Source organism: Homarus americanus, unplaced genomic scaffold, assembly GCF_018991925.1.
Source record: "Homarus americanus isolate GMGI-L3 unplaced genomic scaffold, GMGI_Hamer_2.0 scaffold2539, whole genome shotgun sequence".
NCBI classification, from domain to species: Eukaryota; Metazoa; Arthropoda; class Malacostraca; order Decapoda; family Nephropidae; genus Homarus; species Homarus americanus.
In genome coordinates this window covers 9,214,048-9,236,593 of record NW_024725489.1, presented here as the reverse complement: position 1 = coordinate 9,236,593, position 22,546 = coordinate 9,214,048, and the positions used below count along the sequence as shown (strand labels likewise).

Genomic DNA, 22,546 nt, shown 5'->3' with positions numbered 1-22,546 from the left:
AGGGATGGATGATAGCTGAGGTGGGTCAGCTCTGGATGCTGAGGGACCTGCTGGGTAATCAGGACATCCACATCAGTGTTTAAGTTGAGCAGCAAATGGTAGTGCTCTTTCCAGCACAGAAGGATACCTTATTCACCTTTAATTTGGGAGTTACTGTAGGATGAGCGGAGGGGGCCAAGCCATGAGTGATTGGCCCATAAAATGTTTTAGTGGAATTGAAAAATTCGCGCATCTTGTGTTGATCTGCAACTTTTTGCATTTCTCATGCTCTATTTATAAAACCAGTAGTTCTTTAGATTGTGAAGTTTACACTGGGCCACCGTTTTCTTCTTGTGGAAGGTATCAGCATTGATCCGAGACTGAGGGTTGTTCTGCCAGTCAGTTAAAGCAGCACGTTTATCATCGATGAGTACGTTGATTTCCGGGTCATTTTCATCAAACCAGTCCCGGTGTATCCTTTTGCCCTGGCTGAGGTTTTCTCTGCATGATTTTCTCATGACAGTGTCGAGAATACCCCATTTGGCAATACGCACACACTGAATATTATAAATCTTTTCTTTAATATACAATTCCTATCATGAGGTGAGTCCCGTGTGCGGGTCTAACGCTTATTTTACTTTTATCCCCTTTATCGCTTGGGCGGTCGGTCACGTCTCTGTTACATACTGATGGTAAGTACTGGGCATGTACTGCCTCTCTGTTACATACTGTTGGCAAGTACTGGACATGCACTGCCTCTCCATTGCACACAGTTGGTAAGTACTGGGCATGTACTGCCTCTCTGTTACACACAGTTGCAAGTACTGTCTCTCTCTTACTTACTTGGCATGTACTGGCTCCAGAATGTATCTGTACCTGTGCCAGTGTTGGTCAAGTCGGGTCTTGAATGAGCTCACACCCAGTGCTGACTGATTGAGTATTGACCTCGGATGTGTTTATAAACTTCTATTGAGTTGCCTCTTGCCCGCCTATAGTATAAGCTGGACAACAGCAGGCATTCTAATCTCTCTAGGTCCCTGTGGTGCCATAGCAAAGGCACCAGTCTGCTGTACCACTTTTGGATATTTTCTGGTAACCCTGCACAAAGTGTGGGAGAGGTGTACTGTATATATAAATGTCATAAGTTTAAGCTTTTAGGCTTAAGAAAAAGATGTACTCTTTCTGATTACTGTACTTTTAATGCAGAAAGCAAGAAGCATCATGTTTTTTTTACACAAACAATGAATAATCATTGTTTCAACACAGCAAATATCTTGCTTGATGTAATAATTATGCTGAAACTTTTAATAATTCCTATCAGTTGTAAAAGTGCTGTGAGCAAGTTCACCACATACAGCTACTGTACACAAGATCACTAAATCTGGCAAATTAAAAACCTTATAATAAACCTGTTACATCATCTTATATTAACGCCGGCATTAATTAATTCTCTTTTGACATACAAAATTTTCTCATCTGTAAGATATCTATAAATGATTGATTGTAGAATGTTGACAACAGTAAAATGTTCAGTCTCCAACAACCTCTGCTTCAGACGTACAGATCCATTCAGGTGGTCACCAGGTTTGTATATATGGGAGGAGCCAATATCCAAAATAGCAATCCTGCAAAGAAATTCAAATTTAATTTTTGTTAACAATACATACGTACATGTACACCCACTAAAAAAAATATTCGGCATCCGTGTCATATTGTATCATGCAGTAAGGGTGCCAAATATATATATATATATATATACAGTATATATATGTATATATATATATATATATATATATATGTATGTATATATATATATGTATGTATATATATATATATATATATATATATATATATATATATATATATATATATATATATATATATATATATATATATATATATATATATATATATATATATATACCGTATATCACGGCCTATAAGACGAAATTTGAACATTAAAAAAATCTGCCCAAAGTTAGGGGGTCGTCTAAACCACCAAGTTTAAAATTCTTACCTCTTAAATATTGTGGTTTAGTGTGTCAAGAGTGGTGATGAAAACATCGTAAGCCACTCACAAGGTCTTACCACTAATTATTTTATACTGAAACTTACGTTTGGCAAGCTGGATTCAAATTAAGATTACCGGTATATTAAAATAATAAAAATGTATTATAAACCTGTCTAACATACCGTAAAAGAGATTTATACCCCTGTAATAAACACAGCTATCATCACACACCCCTCCCCACGCCCCCCCCCCATTTGCCAGTGAGGAGACAAGAAAGGAAAAGTGACCGCGAGATTGGGCTATTTTTAGCCGTGGAGGTGGTCAGTAATGCATACCGGTATCGGTATATTTACTCATAATAATATTTATCTCCTATAAATAATTGATTTAAATTTTATTTTTTTACAAAGAATATTCAGTAAATGAGTGCATTAATTCTTGAAACTATCGACGGTTAATTACAGACGCTCAAGTGACGTCACTAGTGTTTACACTACACCAGCTGGTAATATTTGATGCCATTACTTGAAGTGAATTGGCCTTATTTTAAGTAACTAACTATAAATAAATACAAAAATTAAAAAAAAAGATCAAAACTGAGAAATAATATACTGTATGTATGTTGTGTTGTCAAAGTAAGAGGAACAATTGTGTAAGTACGTAATATTTTTTCACTCAAATCCTAATGAAACACTACTGGAGAACATTCCTTTGTCGCAAAACAGTTTATAAATTAAAGAAAATAATTACAGTGTGTTTAATATATTACAGTATATTATAAATAAATAAATAAAACAAATAATTCGGTAAATCTATTTAAAGTAAATGGAAAATAAGCAAACATGTTATTTACCAAGACCCTTCCGTCTGGCTCAGGGTGAGATGTAGGGGAGATAAAGAAGGCTATTTATAGCCCATCAGAAGTGACCAGTACCCTAATGCACCATAAATAATTCATTGAACATTCATTTTTTGTACATAGTATATTCAGTATATATATATATATATATATATATATATATATATATATATATATATATATATATATATATATATATATATATATATATATATATATATATATATATATATATATATATATATATATATATATATATATATATATATATATATTTGTGTAATAAATGTATGTAGTAAGTACATACTGGTAACCTTTTTCACTCAAATCCTAATGAAACACCACAATTAGAATACGGTGGTTGCTGTTGAACCACATGTTGTATAAATAGTCACACCACCGAGACGAGGGAACACTCCCAACACGCTTTAGTGACGTCACTAGTGTTTACACTACACCAGCGGGTATAATTTGATGACATTACTTGAAGTGAATTGGCCTTATTTTAAAAAATCAAGGATGGTTGGTAAAGGACTACTGAGTCAGTGGGTAAGTGTCACATTTGGGGTACTGGTCTTATACAGCAAATAGAGCTCAAAAGCTACTTTTTAAATGGAAATTTGGGGGGGGCGTCTTATGCACCCCGCCGCCTTATAGGCCGTGATATACGGTATATATATATATATATATATATATATATATATATATATATATATATATATATATATAACACACACACACGCACACACACACACACACACACACACACACGTTCAATCACATTCAGCCCTTACGGCGTGATACAATATGACACGGGTGCCGAATAATCTTTTAGTGGGTGTACAGTACTACCTAAAATAATGGCAAAATAATTAGTATACTTGGAGCTGTAAATGTTTGTGGATCATTTATACCAAAGAATTCTTCAATACCATACCACAGAGAATGGGAGCAAACCAGAATGTGGTCAGTTTGTTCATAGTAAGAAGGAATATAACTCACCACAAACTCAGTCAATGGAGTTTGACATGTTATAAAAAAAAGGAAGAAGATTTAGTTTTCCTGCTAAGCATAAACAAACGTGCTACAATCCACTCATACAGTACTTATTTACATCAACAATAAAAACGTTAAGCCAGGAAAAATCCTCCAGACCTCAGGGATATGTGGAGTTACTCTCCTTTAAAATGAGACTCCAGGATCAGTACTACAGTAATGCTACATCATTCAGTGAGGAACAATCCTACTAAACTGATCAAAGACAGTTCAAGGGTATGCCAAAGGAACAAACTTTCTAAAACAAACTTTGAGGACTTGGAATGAGGATGTGTTATCCTTAACATCTTGTGTCTGTTGTACACAATCAGGTTGGCCAGGTTGAAATATTATCAACACAAGAGTGTGTAGTGCTCAGAAATCAAATACTAACCCACAACCCATTCACCGGTGTGAAGAATACCCAACCCCTGACCAGGGCTGCTACAGTAACCACCACTATCTTCAGTATACAACATACAGTAGGCCAAAGCTGCAGCAATGACACACATTCCAGAGAATTTGAAACATGAATGGATATTCTGAGACATTCTAACATCAAACACTGAGGACGTTGTCCTAAGATGTCACCTCTCTGACTGAAGGTAGTAACGAAAACGATTTGACCAAAGTCACATCAATTTATGAGCTCATTGTGCCACACAAGAAACCACTCAAATATTGGTTTTAGGAAGGACGGTATGTCCAGCTGCTGAACTGCCCCAGCAAGGGGTGTGATTTAAACCCCAGTGTGGGCAGACATGGTTAATGCTCGGGAGACATGGAGGGAGCAGCAGCTGTTGGAACACACCATGGTCGAGTGGGAACATTTTCCCAGGAACTCACACGTCATTTACAGTCACGTGGCATTTGTACCATACACACTACAGGAAATCATAAGAGAGGCTGGACCAAGAATTAAGTACAGCATTATAATAGAGTATGATTATGTATGGTACTCATGTATTTGTAAGTATACTGTATAGAGTATTTATTTACTTGACCAATTGTATATTTCTTACTTGAATTGTATTTTTTGTATGTCCTTAAGATTATCCCTATTTTTACATGATTCATGTTTATTTTTGATTAATTGATTGAGTGTGGTAATTACATCCCTAGTGACGCAATAGCTTAGGTAATATGTCGCCAAATTAAAATTAAGACTTATAAGCAGGATGGGAAGGAGAGAGGGGGGATGGGAGGCAGGAAAGGAGTGAGGAATGGGGTGGAAGGGAGTGAGGAGGGGTGGAAAGGAATGAGGCAGGGGGTGGAAGGAAGGGACTGCGATGTTGGCACATTCATAAAACTGCTACTGAGGAGTGGAGTGTAACTGTACATTCATAATTTTGTTAATATAGATAAGTGTAAATGGTAAACAAGAGACACCTCCAGATATCCATAAAATAACCTTTCTGCTTTGTCTCACAAATAGTTCCTTTCAGACATCTACTGTTATTTTATTTTATTTTTTTTATGGGGAATAGCCCACCCAGGCACAGGTCATCGATCCACAACGGGGCCTAGGGGGAGAAAAAATAAGAGATAAAAAATAGAAAAGAAAAAGGTTATATTAATCTACAACACGAAGATGCCGGAAAACCAGCTTTTTAAAGTGAGACATTGTATGAGTGCGGAAACACAGAAGAAGGCAGAGCTTTTCACAGTTTGGCTGTGTGAGGAAAAAATGATGTACTATAACAGGTTATTCTAGTGTGACCGACATCCACAGTAAAATGGTGGGCACTGCGGGCAACATGTGTGTTACGAGCCCACTGCCTTGCCGGCGGTATACAGGATGCCAAATCCGCTGAACATTGCCCATTAAAATACCTGTAAAAGAAAAAAAGTGAAGCAACATTGTGGAGAAGAGAAAGGGAAGAAAGATCATCAACTAAAGGAGGAGAGTTGAATAAGACGAAATACCTTTGATTCCACCCAATCTAACAGATGGACAGAAGAAGAGCCACTACCAGATATAAGGACGAATGAATCCCTTATATACTTGAAGCAACTGCTCAGAAACGAAGTAGCTATGGCATCTGTACAGCATTCCCAGCTTTTGGGAGGCAGCTTTAGCAATATTGAGGATGTGTGGCTTCCATGGCATATTAGAGGAAATGGTGAGGCCTAGCATATCTATTTTAGAATTTGGCAGAAAGATAGCATCCTGAAATGTGATTGGTGGGAGATCATCTAATTTGGAAAGTGTAATTGGTAAATAATGAGTTTTATTACTCTTGAATTTAACGAAGTTTCTACCTCTCCATTCGGAGATGCTGCACATATCTGCATTGACAGATGTAATGATATCAGCCCTAGAAACAGATCTAGTTTGAGAATTAGGGGGAAAGGAAAAATGTGAAGAAGAGTGAAGAGTAGAATCATCAGCATAAGAATGGATAGAATTAGCCGTTGTGTGAAGTAAATCATTGATAAAAATAAGGAAGAAAGTAGGTGAAAGAATAGAACCCTGTGGGACACCACTATTGGTAGAGAAAAAGCGAGAGATCGATCCCTCAACAACAACTGCCATGGATCAGTTCTCAAGGAAGCTATAGATGAGAGAACAAAGTGGGGGAGAGAAACCACCATAAGAGGGAAGCTTAAAAAGCAAAGACTTGATATAATTGCATGTGTCTTTTTACATGTTTTTATGCATTTTTACTATAAGGTGTGGCCAACTTGTGCTAATATATACAGTAGAACCTCGATAAATCGGACCACTGGGGCAGACCCCGGTCCAAAAACTGCGAAAGCTTGATAAAAGTGAATACAGTATATATGGGGAAATAAAACTACTCTTCTGGGGGTGGAGATAAAACTACTTTTCTGAAGTGTTTAAAGAAATTCAGTTGTTGTTATGTTATTAGTGCACTTCAACAACTATAGTATTTAAGTTTATAACAAGGTTATTGAAAGAATATTACATCAACAATAAAAAAATATGAAACAGAACTCTGAAAATCAGACTTATAAGTCTGGTTGTCAACAACTGTTGTCACTGAGATGATTGTTATTTACTGTGAAGTGTTATATGTAAGTAACCACAGAATTTGTGTTATGAATAAAGAGAAAACTGTATACAGTGGTCCCTCGGTTAACGAGCGCCTCGGTTAACGAGATTTCGGTTAACGAGTTACCTTCCATAAGATTCTTAACTTCGGTTAATGAGCAATCCCTCGATTAACGATTTTCTTACGAGCCGACCTCAACATGTTTTCGCTTGCATTAGGCGGTCAACCAGCTGTAGTATTAGTCCGCCAATACAGTAATCGGTTCTAGGGCTTATATTCCTTACCATTTTAGTAAATATCAAGAAGTTTATACTATTCAATAATTTTAAAAGTTTAATATTAAATTTTCTAGTCATTTTGACAATTATTGAACATAATTGAAGGTAAGGAAACTAGTTTCATGCGCGCCATCCAGCCTGTCAACACACCAAAAAGGCGGCAGTCTCTCTGTCTTTGCAGTGGAGGTAACATCTTGCTTGAGACTCTCTTCAACTAAACGCTTTTTGTCTGTGTTTACAAGCAAATTATTGGTCATTTTGAAATTTATTTTGCATATTGACAATATATAATGCAGTGCAGTGTTGATTTAAAGAAAATAATCTTGAATTACACCAAGAGAACTACAATTTTATGGGTGAAATGGCGCCATGGGGTGACTTCTCTTCCATCCCAATGCCTTCTCTTCTCCCTTCTCCTCCACCCCCATTCTAATTCCCATCATCATCATCCAGGAGCCTTCTACATACACACTTCAAAGTAAGTGTACTTTTCTACCTTTTTTGTTGAATTTAGGCAATTTTCAGTGAGCTGGAACCAATTACCCAAAAACCCATTGAAACAATGGTTTCGGTTAACGAGTTTTTCGGTTAACGAGCACCCTTCTGGGACGGATTGTGCTCGTTGACCGAGGGACCACTGTACTGTACAGTACTAAAAAGATAAAAATAAGAACAAATAAGTGTAGGAGTATATTGTATGTGGAAGACAAATGTTTATCTGGGAGCAGCTGGCAAAGGGGAGGGGGAGAGGGATTCCTTTAACACATCTTTATGCAATTTCCCCATAATTCTCATATAATTTCGGATCATTTGGAGCCAGGTTGATAAAATATTATCCTAAAAGTATCAACTTTTCCCCAAAAAGAATCCCACCATCAATCGTTTGTTTACAAAAACCAAACTGTTTGGCCCAAACAGCTGATAGGCTTAGCTGCTTACCACAGTGTCTGTCTTCAACACTTAGGAAATTAGTATAGTACAGAGCAGTATTTATTATCACTTATTAAATACTCATGTAGTGTACAGTCATTCTTTGGTTATAGCGCACTTGGTTTTTCGCGTTTTTTGTTATCACGCCTCCATCAAAATCTGCACACCTGCTGTTATAGCGCATTTTCCAAGCCGAGAATTTCATTATCACGCAGTTGCCTCCAGGTGTTTTTACCCATTTGCTTCACCTACATCTATTGAGGATAAAATCTTTCACCTACAAATTGACAATAGCACATTTGCTGTAATCAGACATATCTAAGTTGCCTCAACAATTGCAACCCCAGTTGCAATTTCAAATTCTGTGTCATTACTAAAGAATAACGAAGTCTCCGGTGCACTCTAAGATTGAGAGAAAACGGAGCAATCAGGCGTCCTGAAGCGATGAGAAAACGGACTTCTCAGACGGGGGGACTCAAATAAAGAAAGCATAGCTACATGTTTTGTGGACTACAGTGGGTCTAAATGGTCATAAAATGGGAAAATTGGGGTTGGGTCTTGGGGTGCCTGGAACCAAATAGAATAAATCCCATAGATTATGTACTTTCGTTATCGCGTTTTTCGTTATCACGCACTCGGCGCGGTCCAAATTAGGCGTGATAACCAAGGGATGACTGTATTTATCATCACTTAATAAGTAATATTGTAGTGTACAGTACTATGTATCTGCATATACCCTGGTTTATTCATTAATCAATTGTCTAAGTGTACAAGTAGCCAAATTGAGTCATCATGTATCACTCAAAGGAAATAAATAACATTGTTAGGAAGGTATCTTCATATCAAATACTATACAGTGTGTTATCGTGACCCCTGTTGTAAGCTTATGTGCTGAAAGCTCTCACAAGAATGTGTCCTGAGAAAAATACCTTCCGCTACAGCTTATCCTTTTATTTTCAAGTCATATTACAAATTACATACTGTATTGTATTTTTTCTTTATTATTGAAGATGTAATATGAATCATGATGAACCATAAACCCTAAGAGGCCAATCATATGAGAATATAATACTGAATCAATAAATAAATAAACCTAACGAATGTGGCAACACCGTGATCATGGCCTCTTATGGTTACTTACTCAGTGTCGTAGTTCTTGGTAGGCCTATAGAAAATATGAATAGGCCACTGTACAGTATTCATTAAGTGTTTTTCTTTTCATAATTTTTTTAACCTTCCCATTTCTTCAAATATGTATTTTTTGGGGTGACCAGAGCACCTCAGAGTTCGAAAAAAGCGAATTCCAATATATTGAAATCCGATTTATTGAGGTATTACTGTATTCATAAGATATCTCTCACTGTCCTACCAAGGTAGTTAGTGTCCAATCCACCAGCTGTTTCTCTCTCTTTCAAAGGGGCAACATCTGTGAAACACTACAAATACATACTTTGTGCAGTTTTCTGGAATATCTAAGGAGCTGATGCTGATGTTCCTCTGTAACAACGCCTCTGGTGGGTTCAGCTCTACAGGATGTCCCTTCTCGTCCAAAATCAAAAGATGATCTGGTAAAAAAATAATAGTTACGACTAAAATCTTTTAGAACAAAAACCAAATGAGAAATGAGCAAATGAGCGAGTCTCACTAACTGAGGTTTAAGTTATCTGGGCTGACAACATGCCCAACCACAGCTCTGAGTACTATCAACGATTTATATTAAGTAAACCATTTCATGAACCATGGTATCCAGCATTAACCCGATAACTGCGACATACATTCTTGAATGATAACTGGAAGAGTGCAACACACATTCTGGAATTCAGAGCGTTTTGAATGCAGCGAACGAAAAATTTAATATCTAGTGGGGTCAAGAATGGGATGTTTACACTTGCCAGTTGTCCCACTGGGTAATCCTCCCACCCACACTGCTAATCAGGCAATCATATCTCAGTCACGATGGAGTCAAGAGATGAGTCCTCGCCCCATGGTGACATCACTGAACCCACTCCTTCTGCTTCCACTGGCCATGGTAAAAGGCCAGAGAAGAGTAGAAGGAAGAGACTGCCTTTGAAAAAGGAATTACTTGTGGGATATCACAGCAGTAGTGAAAGTGAGGAATCTGAAGATGACCCAAAGCCCAGGCGGCGTCATGAGGTTGGCCACAGGTCACGCGCCCAGCTCAAAACTTCAAGATGCAAACCATTCATTCTGCCTCTGCACTATCTACATCAACATCTGCTGCTCTGCCTACTAGAGATGGGAAAGCTGGAGGTGAGGGGGACATTGAGTGAAATGAGGGAGGGAAAAAGAAAAAAATGTGCTACTCAGGCTGGTGTTGCCATGAAGGGTGGCAGGAAGGCTGCCTCCACAACTATTACCACAAAGTGCAGTTTTGTTCGATCTAAAAAAATTAAAAGCCTTACACCCTCAAGTTTGTGCCCATGGTTTATGAAACAGATAAGTCCATTTCCTCCTTATCTGATGATGATGATGATGATTGGCAAGTCGAGTGTGCTGGTGGGGAAAAGTGTGCTGGAAGTGACGGTGGCGGCATTGTGGAGGAGGTAGGGGAGGCTATGGATGTAGGGGTGAGGGAGCTACTGCACGACCCTTTGTGTGGAGTGATGGGTCAGATTTTGTGCCGGATATCCATTATTTTCATAATGGAATTGGTGGTGACAGTGGTGACTAGCCTTGTGATGACACTGCAACTGAAATGGAATATTTTACTGCCTTTATTGACAATGAAGTGATATTGCATTTTGTGGATGAGACTAACAGATATTATAAGTATTCCACAGATGACAGTGCTTTCTCACCCTAATGTCATGTGCATCGTTGGGTGAATACTACAGTAGATGAATTATACATGTTTTTCCCACTTATGATGTGGATGCCTCTCAACAAAAAAAAACATCCCGGTAATCCAGGATTACTGGCGTAATGACCCTCTGAAAGCCACTCCTGTGTTCGGGAAATTTATGACAAGGGACAGATTTCTCTTACTACTGCACTTCTTCCATTTCACAAATAATAATAATCCAGTGGAAGGAGATCGACTGTGGAAAGTAAGGGACGTATTTGCCATGATTGTGAGTAAGTTTAGCAAGATTTTATCCTTTCATGAAAACGGTGATTGATGAGAGCCTGATACTTTTCAAGGGTAGACTCGCATTCAAACATTATACTATACCAATGAAGTGGCATCGTTTTGGAAAATAGATCTTTATACTGTGTGACTGCGAGACAGAGATTATCCTGGACGCAATTGTGTAAACAGCTAATGATGTGGACATACCAACGAATGATCCCTTGGGATTATCTGATGCAATCGTGAAAAAGCTGATGGCTCCATATATGGGAAAGGGTCATGTGCTGTGCACAGATAGGCGGTACACTATTTCTGTTTTGTGCCGCTTCATGCACGCACATGCCAACTAATGGAACCGTACATAGAAAAGAAATATATACCAAAGTTTGTTGTGAGAGCTGATCGAGGCTACTGTGAATTGCAAAAGTCTGGGAAAGTCATTGCAATAAATTGGCATGACAAGCTATATGTCACGATGCTCAGTACTTTGCACAAGGGTGAAATGAAAGACAGTGGGAAGGTGGACTTCAGAACTCAGGGAAGATAGACTATAACAAGTGCATGCATCTGATAGACAACAGTGACTGCCAACACAGTGCTGTAGAATGCATTAGAAAAGCTGTAAAATGGCATTACAAACTCTTCTTACACACTAGACATCACCATCCTCAATGCCAACAATATGTTTTTAGTTAGGACTGGTAATAAGAAAGTTTAGCAGAGGGAATTCCAAAACAATGTTGTCTACCAGTTTCTGGAAGAATATGGCACCCTGACATCTTCAGAGAGAGGCCAATGCACTACATGCACCCCTGATAGATTGAATGCTAGAAATTATATAGCTCATCAGTTCCTGGACACAACATCGACACAGGGACATGGCCGGAAAAAACAAGGCACGAAAGACAGAGGAAAACAGTGACAACAATGTGTGTTGAGTGTGATGTGGGATTGTGTTTGGCCCCATGTTATAGGGATTACCACACCCTACTGAGTATTATGTGGTACAGTATGTTGTAAATAGTGTTTATTGTATAAACAGTGCAAAAATAAACAATATATGTGAGTGAATAAGTGATTTTTCTCACTCAATCAGTACTCGGAACTAACCCCATAAGTGAATAGAATAAGGTTGTTTTCCATTATAAATTTGGTTCATAAAAAAATAAGAAAATATGGTAAATAAGTACCTCTTCCTAACTGCCGATCATGATTTCACGTCAGTGGTTGCCGTGTCTCCCTCCCTCACCCTAACGTGTCATTCCCCCACTCTTAGCATGGCCTGGCACGACCTCCCACCAGCCCCAAACTCACTGACTTCACAAATTCATCACGGACAAACTAAGGTAAGTAATGGATTCACATTTGGTTTCCATATTCTTCAACATACAGTGACCCCTCGTTTAACGAACACCTCGGTTAACGTAATTTTGATTAACGAACTGCCTTCCATAAGGATCTTCAATTCGGTTAACGAAAAAAAATTCGGTTAACGAAGTTCTTACGAACCGACCTCAACAAGCTTTCGCTTGCACTGACCGGGCAACCAGCTTTAGTATCAGTCCGCCAATACATTAATCGGTTCTAGGGCTTAAATTCCTTACTATTTTAGTAAATATCAAGAAGTTTATACTATTCAATAATTTTAAAGTTTAATATTCAATTTTTAGTCATTTTAACAATTATTGAACATAATTGAAGGTAAAGTGACTAGTTTAATGCGCGGCATCCAGCCTCTTAACACAGCAAACAGGAGTTACTGTCTCTCTCTGTTTTCACTGGAGGTAACATCTTGCTTGAGACTCTCTTCAACTAAACGCTTTTTTCTGTGTTTCCAAGCAAATTATTGGTCATTTTGAAATATATTTTATATATTGACAATATATAATGCAGTGCAGCGTTGATTTAAAGAAAATAATCTTGAATTAAACCAGAGAGCTAAAATTTTATGGGTGAAATGGCACCATGGGGTGACTTCTCTTCCACCCCAATGCCTTCTCTTCTTCCTTCTCCTCCACCCCCATTCTAAATCCCATCATCATCATCATCATCATCCAGGAGCCTTCTACATACACACCTCAAAGTAAGTGAACTTTTCTACCATTTTTGTTGAATTTAGGAAATTTTTGGTGAGCTGGAACCAATTACCCAAAAACCCATTGAAACAATGGTTTCGGTTAACGAACGTTTCGGTTAACGAACGACCTTCTGGAACGGATTGAGTTCGTTAACCGAACCTATTACTATCTTTTAATCCACAAGAGTTAAAATAATGTTCGGGGAAAATCGATATACGTTTTTTTTTTTGTGCACTGGGGGGTTGATCGGCGAATTACTACCACAGTTATTAGGTTAAGCATCCATGGGTTTCCACGGCCACAGGAGACATCAAGCTGTGGCTACATCACATTTATTAAGTATTTTGTCCTGCTTACTTCTTGGTGTAAGTGTTCATCGAGAAACTGTCACCATCTACCATACCACACCAAGTCCTCTTTTTATCCTTCATATTATATGCTACAGTAGCCTCAGGTTATCTTAGAGGGGCTGAGAACATATGTGAAGTAAATAACCCCGGTCATCTGAAACCTATGGGGATTGAGAGGTCCGAGTGTAGGACAAAACCCCCAGGACAAAACCCCCTAGGACAAAACTACCTTGGACAAAACCCCCTCAAGTAAAGTGCAAAGTAGGGTAAAAAAAACCCTTATTTAGAGTAAAAAATAAGACAAAAGCCCCTAACCTAACCTAAAATTATTGAAATGGACTTAAAGTCTGAAAATAGAAAAAAGTCGAGACTTTGTCCTTGTTTTATTCTAAATAAGGGGGTTTTGTCCTACTTTGCACTTTACTTGAGGGGGGTTTTATCAAAGGAGGTTTTGTCCTAGGGGGGCTTTGTCTGGACCCCAAGAGGTGCCAGAAAAAAGATTTTCAGGTTAGTTGAATCTCAGTCTCAGGATCCCCCAATAAATCCTACAATGCACAGTGCTGACCAAGCAAATTCGTGTCTAAAAAAAACCCCAGACTTACTTAACACTTACAATCTGCGCGGAATATTAAAATGCGATAGGGCCGACGAACTAAGTTCTCGCGAAAATAAGATCATATGTTGTGAAGGCTGTCCCGGGATGCGAGATGTCAAAACACTGGCAAGTGGTGACATTTGGCAACTGAGCACGCATCACGGCTTGTAGTCAATGCGCCTCTGGCAACTGTGAGGGGAAGATTTACTGTGCGGGTTCACTCGCCACGTGGCCGTTTTTTGTCTAGTTTACGGTGCATTAACCCGACATAGTGTCCAGGAGGGTTACTACAAGAGACAACATTGCAGCAGTGATTGCATTGTACAAAGCAAACCATGTACTAAGAGAAATTTCGGCTCAGACTGGTGTGGCTTTGCGTGTTGTTCAAAACCTTGTCAAGTGTTTCCGTGAGCTTGGAGAGGACGTGTTACCAGCTCCATTACCTAAGTCTGGTAGGCCTAAATTATTGTCTCCACGGACACTTAAGGTTACTTCTCGCCAAGTTCAGTCCAATCCCTCACTCACAGCACGTGAAGTGAAAGAGAGAAACCCCCGTCTTCTGAGTCACGTCTCGTTAAGGTGTGTTCAACAAGCCCTCCACGATGACCTGGGATTTAAGAGCTTTCGGGCCCGTTGTAAGCCTCTGTTGACGAAGAGACAGAAGGAAAATAGAGTGAAATATTGAAAGAAATATGAAGTGTGGGATTTAGAGACATGGAGAAGTGTATTGTGGTCTGACGAGGCTACGTTTTCTGTGACTGGCAGTAGTGGAGGGAGGGTGTACCGCCCGCCTCACTCAGACGCACATCTCCCACAGTACACTGTAAAGACTGTTAAGCACCCTGCCCCGCTTATGGTTTGGGCTTGCTTTACGTATTATGGTGTTGGTGAACTAGTAATCCTCCCTAAGAACCAGATGATGAATCAGTGCAACTATCTTGAACTGCTCAGTGGTTTCTTACCTGAATCATTTGATAAAGCTAAGGCAAGCCTTTTCATGCAGGATGGTGCTCCATGCCACACTGCTAAAAGTGGCATACAGTGGCTCAAAGACTGTGAGGTACCTTTCTTTAATGACTGGCCTGGCAATAGCCCAGATCTTAACCCAATAGAAAATTTGTGGTCCATTGTTAAGCGTCGTCTGCGCGACGCTGACACATCATCAATCCCGAAGCTAGAGGCAGCCATCAAGGACACCTGGGCTAACTTGCCACCTGACCTCTTGCAAAACCTTGCTGACAGTGTTCCTCGAAGGCTAAAAGACTGTCTGAAGCACAGAGGAAACACTACAAAGTATTAATTGAAGTGGTAAGTGTTACTTGACTTTATTTATATAACATAATTGTAAATATGCATATTTTTTCAGCACACGATCTCACATTCTGCGCAGACTGTATTCCACTCTATATAAATGATGTGGCTTACAAATAAATTAAATACTGTATATAAAATTAAATCATTTAACTTTGAATCACATTGTTTATACAGTACAGTGAACCCTCACTTTACGCGGTCAATTGAACCCACGGCGGCCCGCGTAAAGTGAGAAAAGGGTAAAGTGAACAACATAACATATGGGATTAATTGAAATAGAGACCGGGCCGACCTCCAAACTCCACTTTTTCAGACACAATACCTACGTTGTAGTAAAAATAACTTCTTATTTTATGATGGTATGCACACACAATTAATAATTAAGAAAAATATCAATAATATTAGGCTTTCTAACACTTACATTAGTAGAAAAGATGGCTGGGCACACGGGGATGGGCGGTTGGTTCCGAGGCAGAGGGCAGATTATTGGCCCTCACCTGTATCACTTGTATCAATTGTATCACTATCCACCACAGAGGCTTGCAGGGCCTCTTTGTCAAACCCCCCAAAGTTCATATAAGTCCATATCCTCACTATAATTATCACTATCACTGACTTGGGCCGGCTGTAGTGGGTGGCGGGTGAAGAACTGGTAATGTTTTGATGACTGGGCGACCTTGTGTGCACCATTTTCGCGCCTCTTACACAACATGGCGGATGGCGGGAGGTTTGGATCCAAAAATGGCGCGGCTTGCCAGCCGCTCTCCGCGTAATGGGGTTCACGACCGCGGAATGTGAGCATGTTAGGTTCCGGCAGGGCACCGCGTTAACGGTGAACCGCGGAATGCGGGACAGCGTAATGTGAGGGTTGACTGTACATTGAAGTAATTGAAGTAGAGTACATTCAACTCACGCGCGGCACCGAACACGGGACACCACCCGCTCCCGCAACCTCACACATACACGCATAGCTCTCCTTCACTCAGTCAGTCTCGCTGTAACCACGCTTGTGATGACATCAGCATTGTAGTTACAAAAATATTACATTTCCGTGAATGTATTATATCAAGCACAGTATGAATAGAATATCACTAATATAACAGTATTTTAACCGAAACCTATTAAAAAAACGAGATGTGACAGTTGGCGCTGAAGGCCTACGTGTTTATTTATCATTACTTAAGAGTGACTAAGCTCTTCTCATAATTTGCCACCCAAACGACCTGGGTGAATATAACTTACATTGCTGGGATTCTTGTAAGATAGTGATTTATTTGAATACCTGTATAAACAATCTATATTTGCAATAGACATAGCAATTTAAGTACAGGTAGTTCTGCTATAACGCGATAGTAGTGTTCTTGTAAAACATCGTGTTATAGAAATTCGTGTAATAGAAATAACAGGGCTTATGGAGAAAATAGGGTTAGGTGCAGATTACTCCAAATCGAAAAAAAATTTCGTAGTTAGCCTAACACAAAGGATAGCACAGTCTAAATAAATGTTACATTCATATCTAATAATGAAATCATACAGTAAATGTTACACTTTACCTTGAAAAAATATGAATATAACTTGATGGGGGAGAAGGTTGATGTTGAGGAGTCATGAAACATCAAGCTTTTCTTCAAGTGTTATAGCCTTTCTTTTACGATCACCACCGGAAATGCGATCACCAGAGTGCTTCCCAGAGATATTCTTCTTTTCCATAGTCACAAAATTGGAGAAACAGTAATCAGAATTCACTGAGGACACTTAAAAACTTCACGTGTTTCAAACAAAGTGTGGAGTAAACAGAGCGCGCGGGTCTAAAACGCTATGTATTTTGTTTTTCTCTTATTTAAAACTTTACATTTTACATATACTGTACAGGTATACTGTATACATAAATATTACATAAATTATTTCTGCAATTCTTCACAAACAAAACACATAAATCAATTGAACATGTGATGTCGAACGTGACCTGTAAACACTGCATAACCCCGCACCAAGCCACAATGTACAGTACACTTTAAACGCTACTTATTTTGTTTTTCTCTCTTATTTAAAATTTTACAATTTACATATACTGTACAGGTATTTCTTCACAAACAAAACACATAAATCAATTGAACAAGTGATGTCGAACGTGAACTGTAAACATTGAGCCAAGCCACAACACTGTACAGTACACTTTAACCGCTACGTATTTAGTTTTTCTCTTTTATTTAAATTTTTACAATTTACATATATATATATATATATATATCTTGATAAAATCACACGGGAAGATGGAAACAACGGAGTACCTTAGCTTTCGTCTTTATTCAAGCTTTTCCACGTTATATTGTGGATTTACATGAAATATATATATATATATATATATATATATATATATATATATATATATATATATATATATATATATATATATATATATATATATATATATATATATATATATATATATATATATATATATATATATATATATATATATATATATATATATATATATATATATATATATATATATATATATATATATAGTATAATTTACATACAGTTGCCCCACTTAATGCAGTCAGGTGAGCAGAGGTCACGTGTTAAGTGAAATCGCGTTAAGTGAACAACAGAACATATGGGATTAATTCCAATAGAAACCGGCCCGACCCCCAAACTCCACTTTTTGAAGGCACATACCTGTGTTGTAGTAAAAATAACATCTTAATTTTATGATGGTACATGCACACAATTAATACTTAAGAGAAATAGAGAAATACAGTCGCCAAGTTAATGTCCATTCAAATAATGGACTCAACTCCCTCCCCCTCTCACACTACACTGCTTGGGGGAAAACCACTAAATTTTAATAAATAATACCTCAAACTAAAGTTAGGATAATATAATTGACATTGCTGGATTCCTTGTAAGACCAGGAATATTTTGAATATAAATATCATATATTTTGCACAAAAGATAACATACTGTACTTACCTAGAGAAAAATTTTTATCTAAAAATTGTATGTTTAATGCAAAATATATGATGTTTATATTCAAAATGATCACCAAATTATAAGAATTCCAGCAATGTAAATTATATTCTGACCGGGTAATTTATATGAATTTTATGAGCTAAAACAAATATCTTCAGTTAATAAAAAAAAAAATAATCTTCACAACACTATCTGTCAATCAAAGTACCCCACCTTGCCTCCCCCCCTCTTCCAACCACGCGGTCAGTCCCAACCCTCCCCCCCACCCCCCACCAATCCTCCCTTCCAGAGTTTATAACATTTAGTATTAAATAATACCTCAGATTAAAGTTAGGATAATATAATTGACATTGCTGGATTCCTTGTAAGACCAGGAATATTTTGAATATAAATGTCATATATTTTGGACAAAAGATAACATAGTTACCTAGAGAAAATTTTTTATCTAAAAATTGTATGTTTAATGCAAAATATATGTTGTTTATATTCAAAATGATCACCAAATTATAAGAATTCCAGCAATGTAAATTATATTCTGACCGGGTAATTTGTATGAATTTTATGAGTTAAAACAAATATCTTCAGTTAATAAAAAAAAAAATAATTCTTCACAGGGTAACAGATGGTCGGTCGGTCGGTCCCTCCCTCCCCCCCACCCCCCACCAACCGTCCCAAGGAGATGTGTGGGATAACCACTAAATTTTAATAAATAATACCTCAAACTAAAGTTAGGATAATATAATTGACATTGCTGGATTCCTTGTAAGACCAGGAATATTTTGAATATAAATGTCATATATTTTGGACAAAAGATAACATAGTTACCTAGAGAAATATTTTTATCTAAAAATTGTATGTTTAATGCAAAATATATGTTGTTTATATTCAAAATGATCACCAAATTATAAGAATTCCAGCAATGTAAATTATATTCTGGCCGGGTAATTTGTATGAATTTTATGAGCTAAAACAGGCAGTCAGGCAGGGTGGCGGGTGGGGCAAATCTAAAAATAGCGTCTCGAGCCGGACACTCACCGCGTATATGTGGAAAAAATCCGTGTTAAGTGAAAGTTCAGCTCTGGCGAGGCACCGCGTATATGATAAAACGCGTTAAGTGAAACCGCGTTAGGCGGGGTAATACTGTATTCATATTATGCTAGAGCGCCCACAAAACATGAGAAACGTTTGAGTCCCCCAGTAGAGATGTCCGTTCTCTATCCACTCCAGGATGTCCTAGTCCTCCGTTTTCTTTTTGTGTACTCGCTCAGGGACTCAAGTATTTCTGTATATGACACAGGATGATAAGGGAATTTGAATTTATTTGTTTATTTATTTATATATAATATACTGTAATATATTAAATATACTGCAAGTATTTTCTTTAATTTATATACGTGTTTCGCGAAAAAGGGAGGCTACATTTATGGTGATCATTAAGGACCAAACTCCGAATCCATGACGTGACTTCTGTTCATTATTTATAACCTAAATTTACCACTGTAGGTAGTTTCAAGAATTAATGCAGTCATTTACTGAATATTCTTTGCAAAAAAATAAATTTCAAATGAATTATTTATAAGAGATAAGTATTATGATCAGTAAATATACAGGTATGCATTACTGACCACCTCCGAACACAAGGACGGCTAAAAATAGCCACAGGCGGTCACAGTCAAGGTCACTTTCCCTTTCTTGTCACTGGCAAATGGGGGAGGGGGGGATGATAATAGCAGCTGTGTTTATTACGGTATGTTAGACTGGTTTATAATACATTTTTATTATTTTAATAAACCGGTAATCTTCATTTTAATCCAGCTTACCAAACGTAAGTTTCAGTATAAAATAATTAGTGGTACTGTAGGACCTTGTGAGTGGTTTACTGTATACATAAATATTACATAAATTATTTCTGCAATTCTTCACAAACAAAACACATAACTCAATTGAACATGTGATGTCGAACGTGAACTGAAGCCACAACAACCGTTCGAGTGGAATCGCGTTAGAGCAAACGAGTTCGCGTTTTACAAATATCGTTCCTCAATTCATAAATCGCGTTCGAGCAAATTCGCGTTGTCAAAACACGCGTTATAGCAGAACTCACTGTACCGTAATCCTTTAGTACATGTACAGTACAGTACAGGTTTGTTCCACGGTAAAATCTTTTGAACAACGAAAGAAAGCGAAAGTCATTCAATTTCAATTTCAATTGTTTATTCCTTGATAGAGGAAGCGGGATCCTAGTGCTGTCACTAGGTACCCCTGTACAATGACACCAGAATCATCTGGCAAGTGTGAAAAGTATATACAGTATAAATATTATAAAGGGGCTTACTAAAGCCTAAGGAAGGAAGGATGTTCCTTTAACACATAATCAATATTATTTACAAAATATCTGGCCAGTATTGGGAGGATCATCGTGTCTCCGTCAGGGGGTCGTGGAGTGGTGGTCCAGCAGGCGTCACGGAAGCGTTGTGTGTGGGGCGAAAGTCATTGTTTTCGTCATGATTTTATCCCACTTTCCACTGTAATACGTACGTCATTTCAGCAAAAATATTACATTTCCATATTTATTTCTGAGAATATATTCATTGTCACAGTTAAGGTAAAATTTACTTGTGATGTAATATTTTAATGAAAATACGGTATCGTAGTTTTCTTTTGTTTCAAATTTAATTAACAAAGATTGATGTTTCAAATGTAATGAACAAAAATTTATGTACAGTATCTATAAATAAACTTTAAAAAATGAATATTTTATGTTTTACATCGTCCAGTGCATACCATACCATGCATTTGGCTACTTGGGCTTGCTATGATGACGCAAGAGATCTGCCCTAGCAACTGTACCAACACTCACAGCTGGTGGTGCGTCGTTTCCATTGTTTACTGGTAGTTACTGGTAAATATTTTTCAACCTAACGAAACTATTACCCGTTTAGAGGTCGACCCCCAATTTTTTGCCAAATTATTTGGTCTTAAAAACTTGAACTACACACAGGTATATACGGTAAATAAGGAAATGGGGGCCAGGGGTTTTGGGGGGGGCAAGAAAGTACAGATTTTTAACATTCACGGGTATATCTGTTACCTAACCCCCGCGTATGTTAAGGGCCGACTGTACAGTAAAAATAACCATTGATGTTAAAGAAAAACAATTGATAGTGGAATGGCAATGTATACTTGTGCCCTCAAGGAAACCGCATCATTTATCTTATTAAGAATACGTATGTACAAAAGATTCATTATTGTTTATTACCGAATATGTATTTGACTGAATTAATATTTATTCGTACAGTCATGCGCCGGTTAACGTCTTAGATACGTTCTTGGAAACGTGACGTTAACCGAAATGGACGTTTCGATCATCACATAAACTTTGTATTTATAATTACGTGTATGTGGAATACACCTAGACCCCGACTTACGACTACGTGGTTTTGACCCGTCGGGACTTACGACCGCCTCAGATATAGATAAAAAAAAAAATTTTAAAAATTTTTTTTTTTTTTTTTAAATGAACACGCATTTTCTACCGAAACGTTTCAGTTAATGTAGTCTCATGTATAATTAGAAAATTATGGGGCCCATGTGCATTCAGCTGACTACATTAAAGGTTAAGTATGGTCTGTATCCATTCCTTATTATTATTACTTTCACTGTACTGTATCCATTCCTTATTATTTATTACTTTCACTGTACATCCATTCATCATTATTCATTACTTTTTCTGTACTGTATTTCATTGTAGATTTTTATTAAAAAAAAAAAAATTATTTTTTTTTTTATCTATATCGGACTTACGACCATATCGGACTTACGACCTGGATTTGGGTCCCTAACCCCGTCGTAAGTCGGGGTTTGGAGTGTACTATATCGTGCATAAACACTTTTACTCTTAAATCACTACTGTAATGTGATACAGGTGATTAATTTTTATTTCTTGTGCAAAATACATGACGTTTATATTATAATTATTCACTGTTTTACAAGGATTCCAGCAGCGCCAAGCAGATGGGGGAGAGAGAGG

The 22,546-nt window shown here is 37.7% G+C and overlaps 1 long non-coding RNA gene across 1 annotated transcript; it reads right to left on the bottom strand.

Moving 5' to 3' along the window:
- Window positions 1–1,156: 1,156 nt before the first annotated feature.
- On the bottom strand, window positions 1,157–15,307 carry LOC121865080. Its single transcript, XR_006088719.1, has 3 exons — window positions 15,288–15,307; window positions 9,560–9,674; window positions 1,157–1,604 (listed from the first exon to the last, which is right to left on the bottom strand). It is a non-coding gene; the product is annotated as an uncharacterized LOC121865080 (long non-coding RNA).
- Window positions 15,308–22,546: the final 7,239 nt, after the last annotated feature.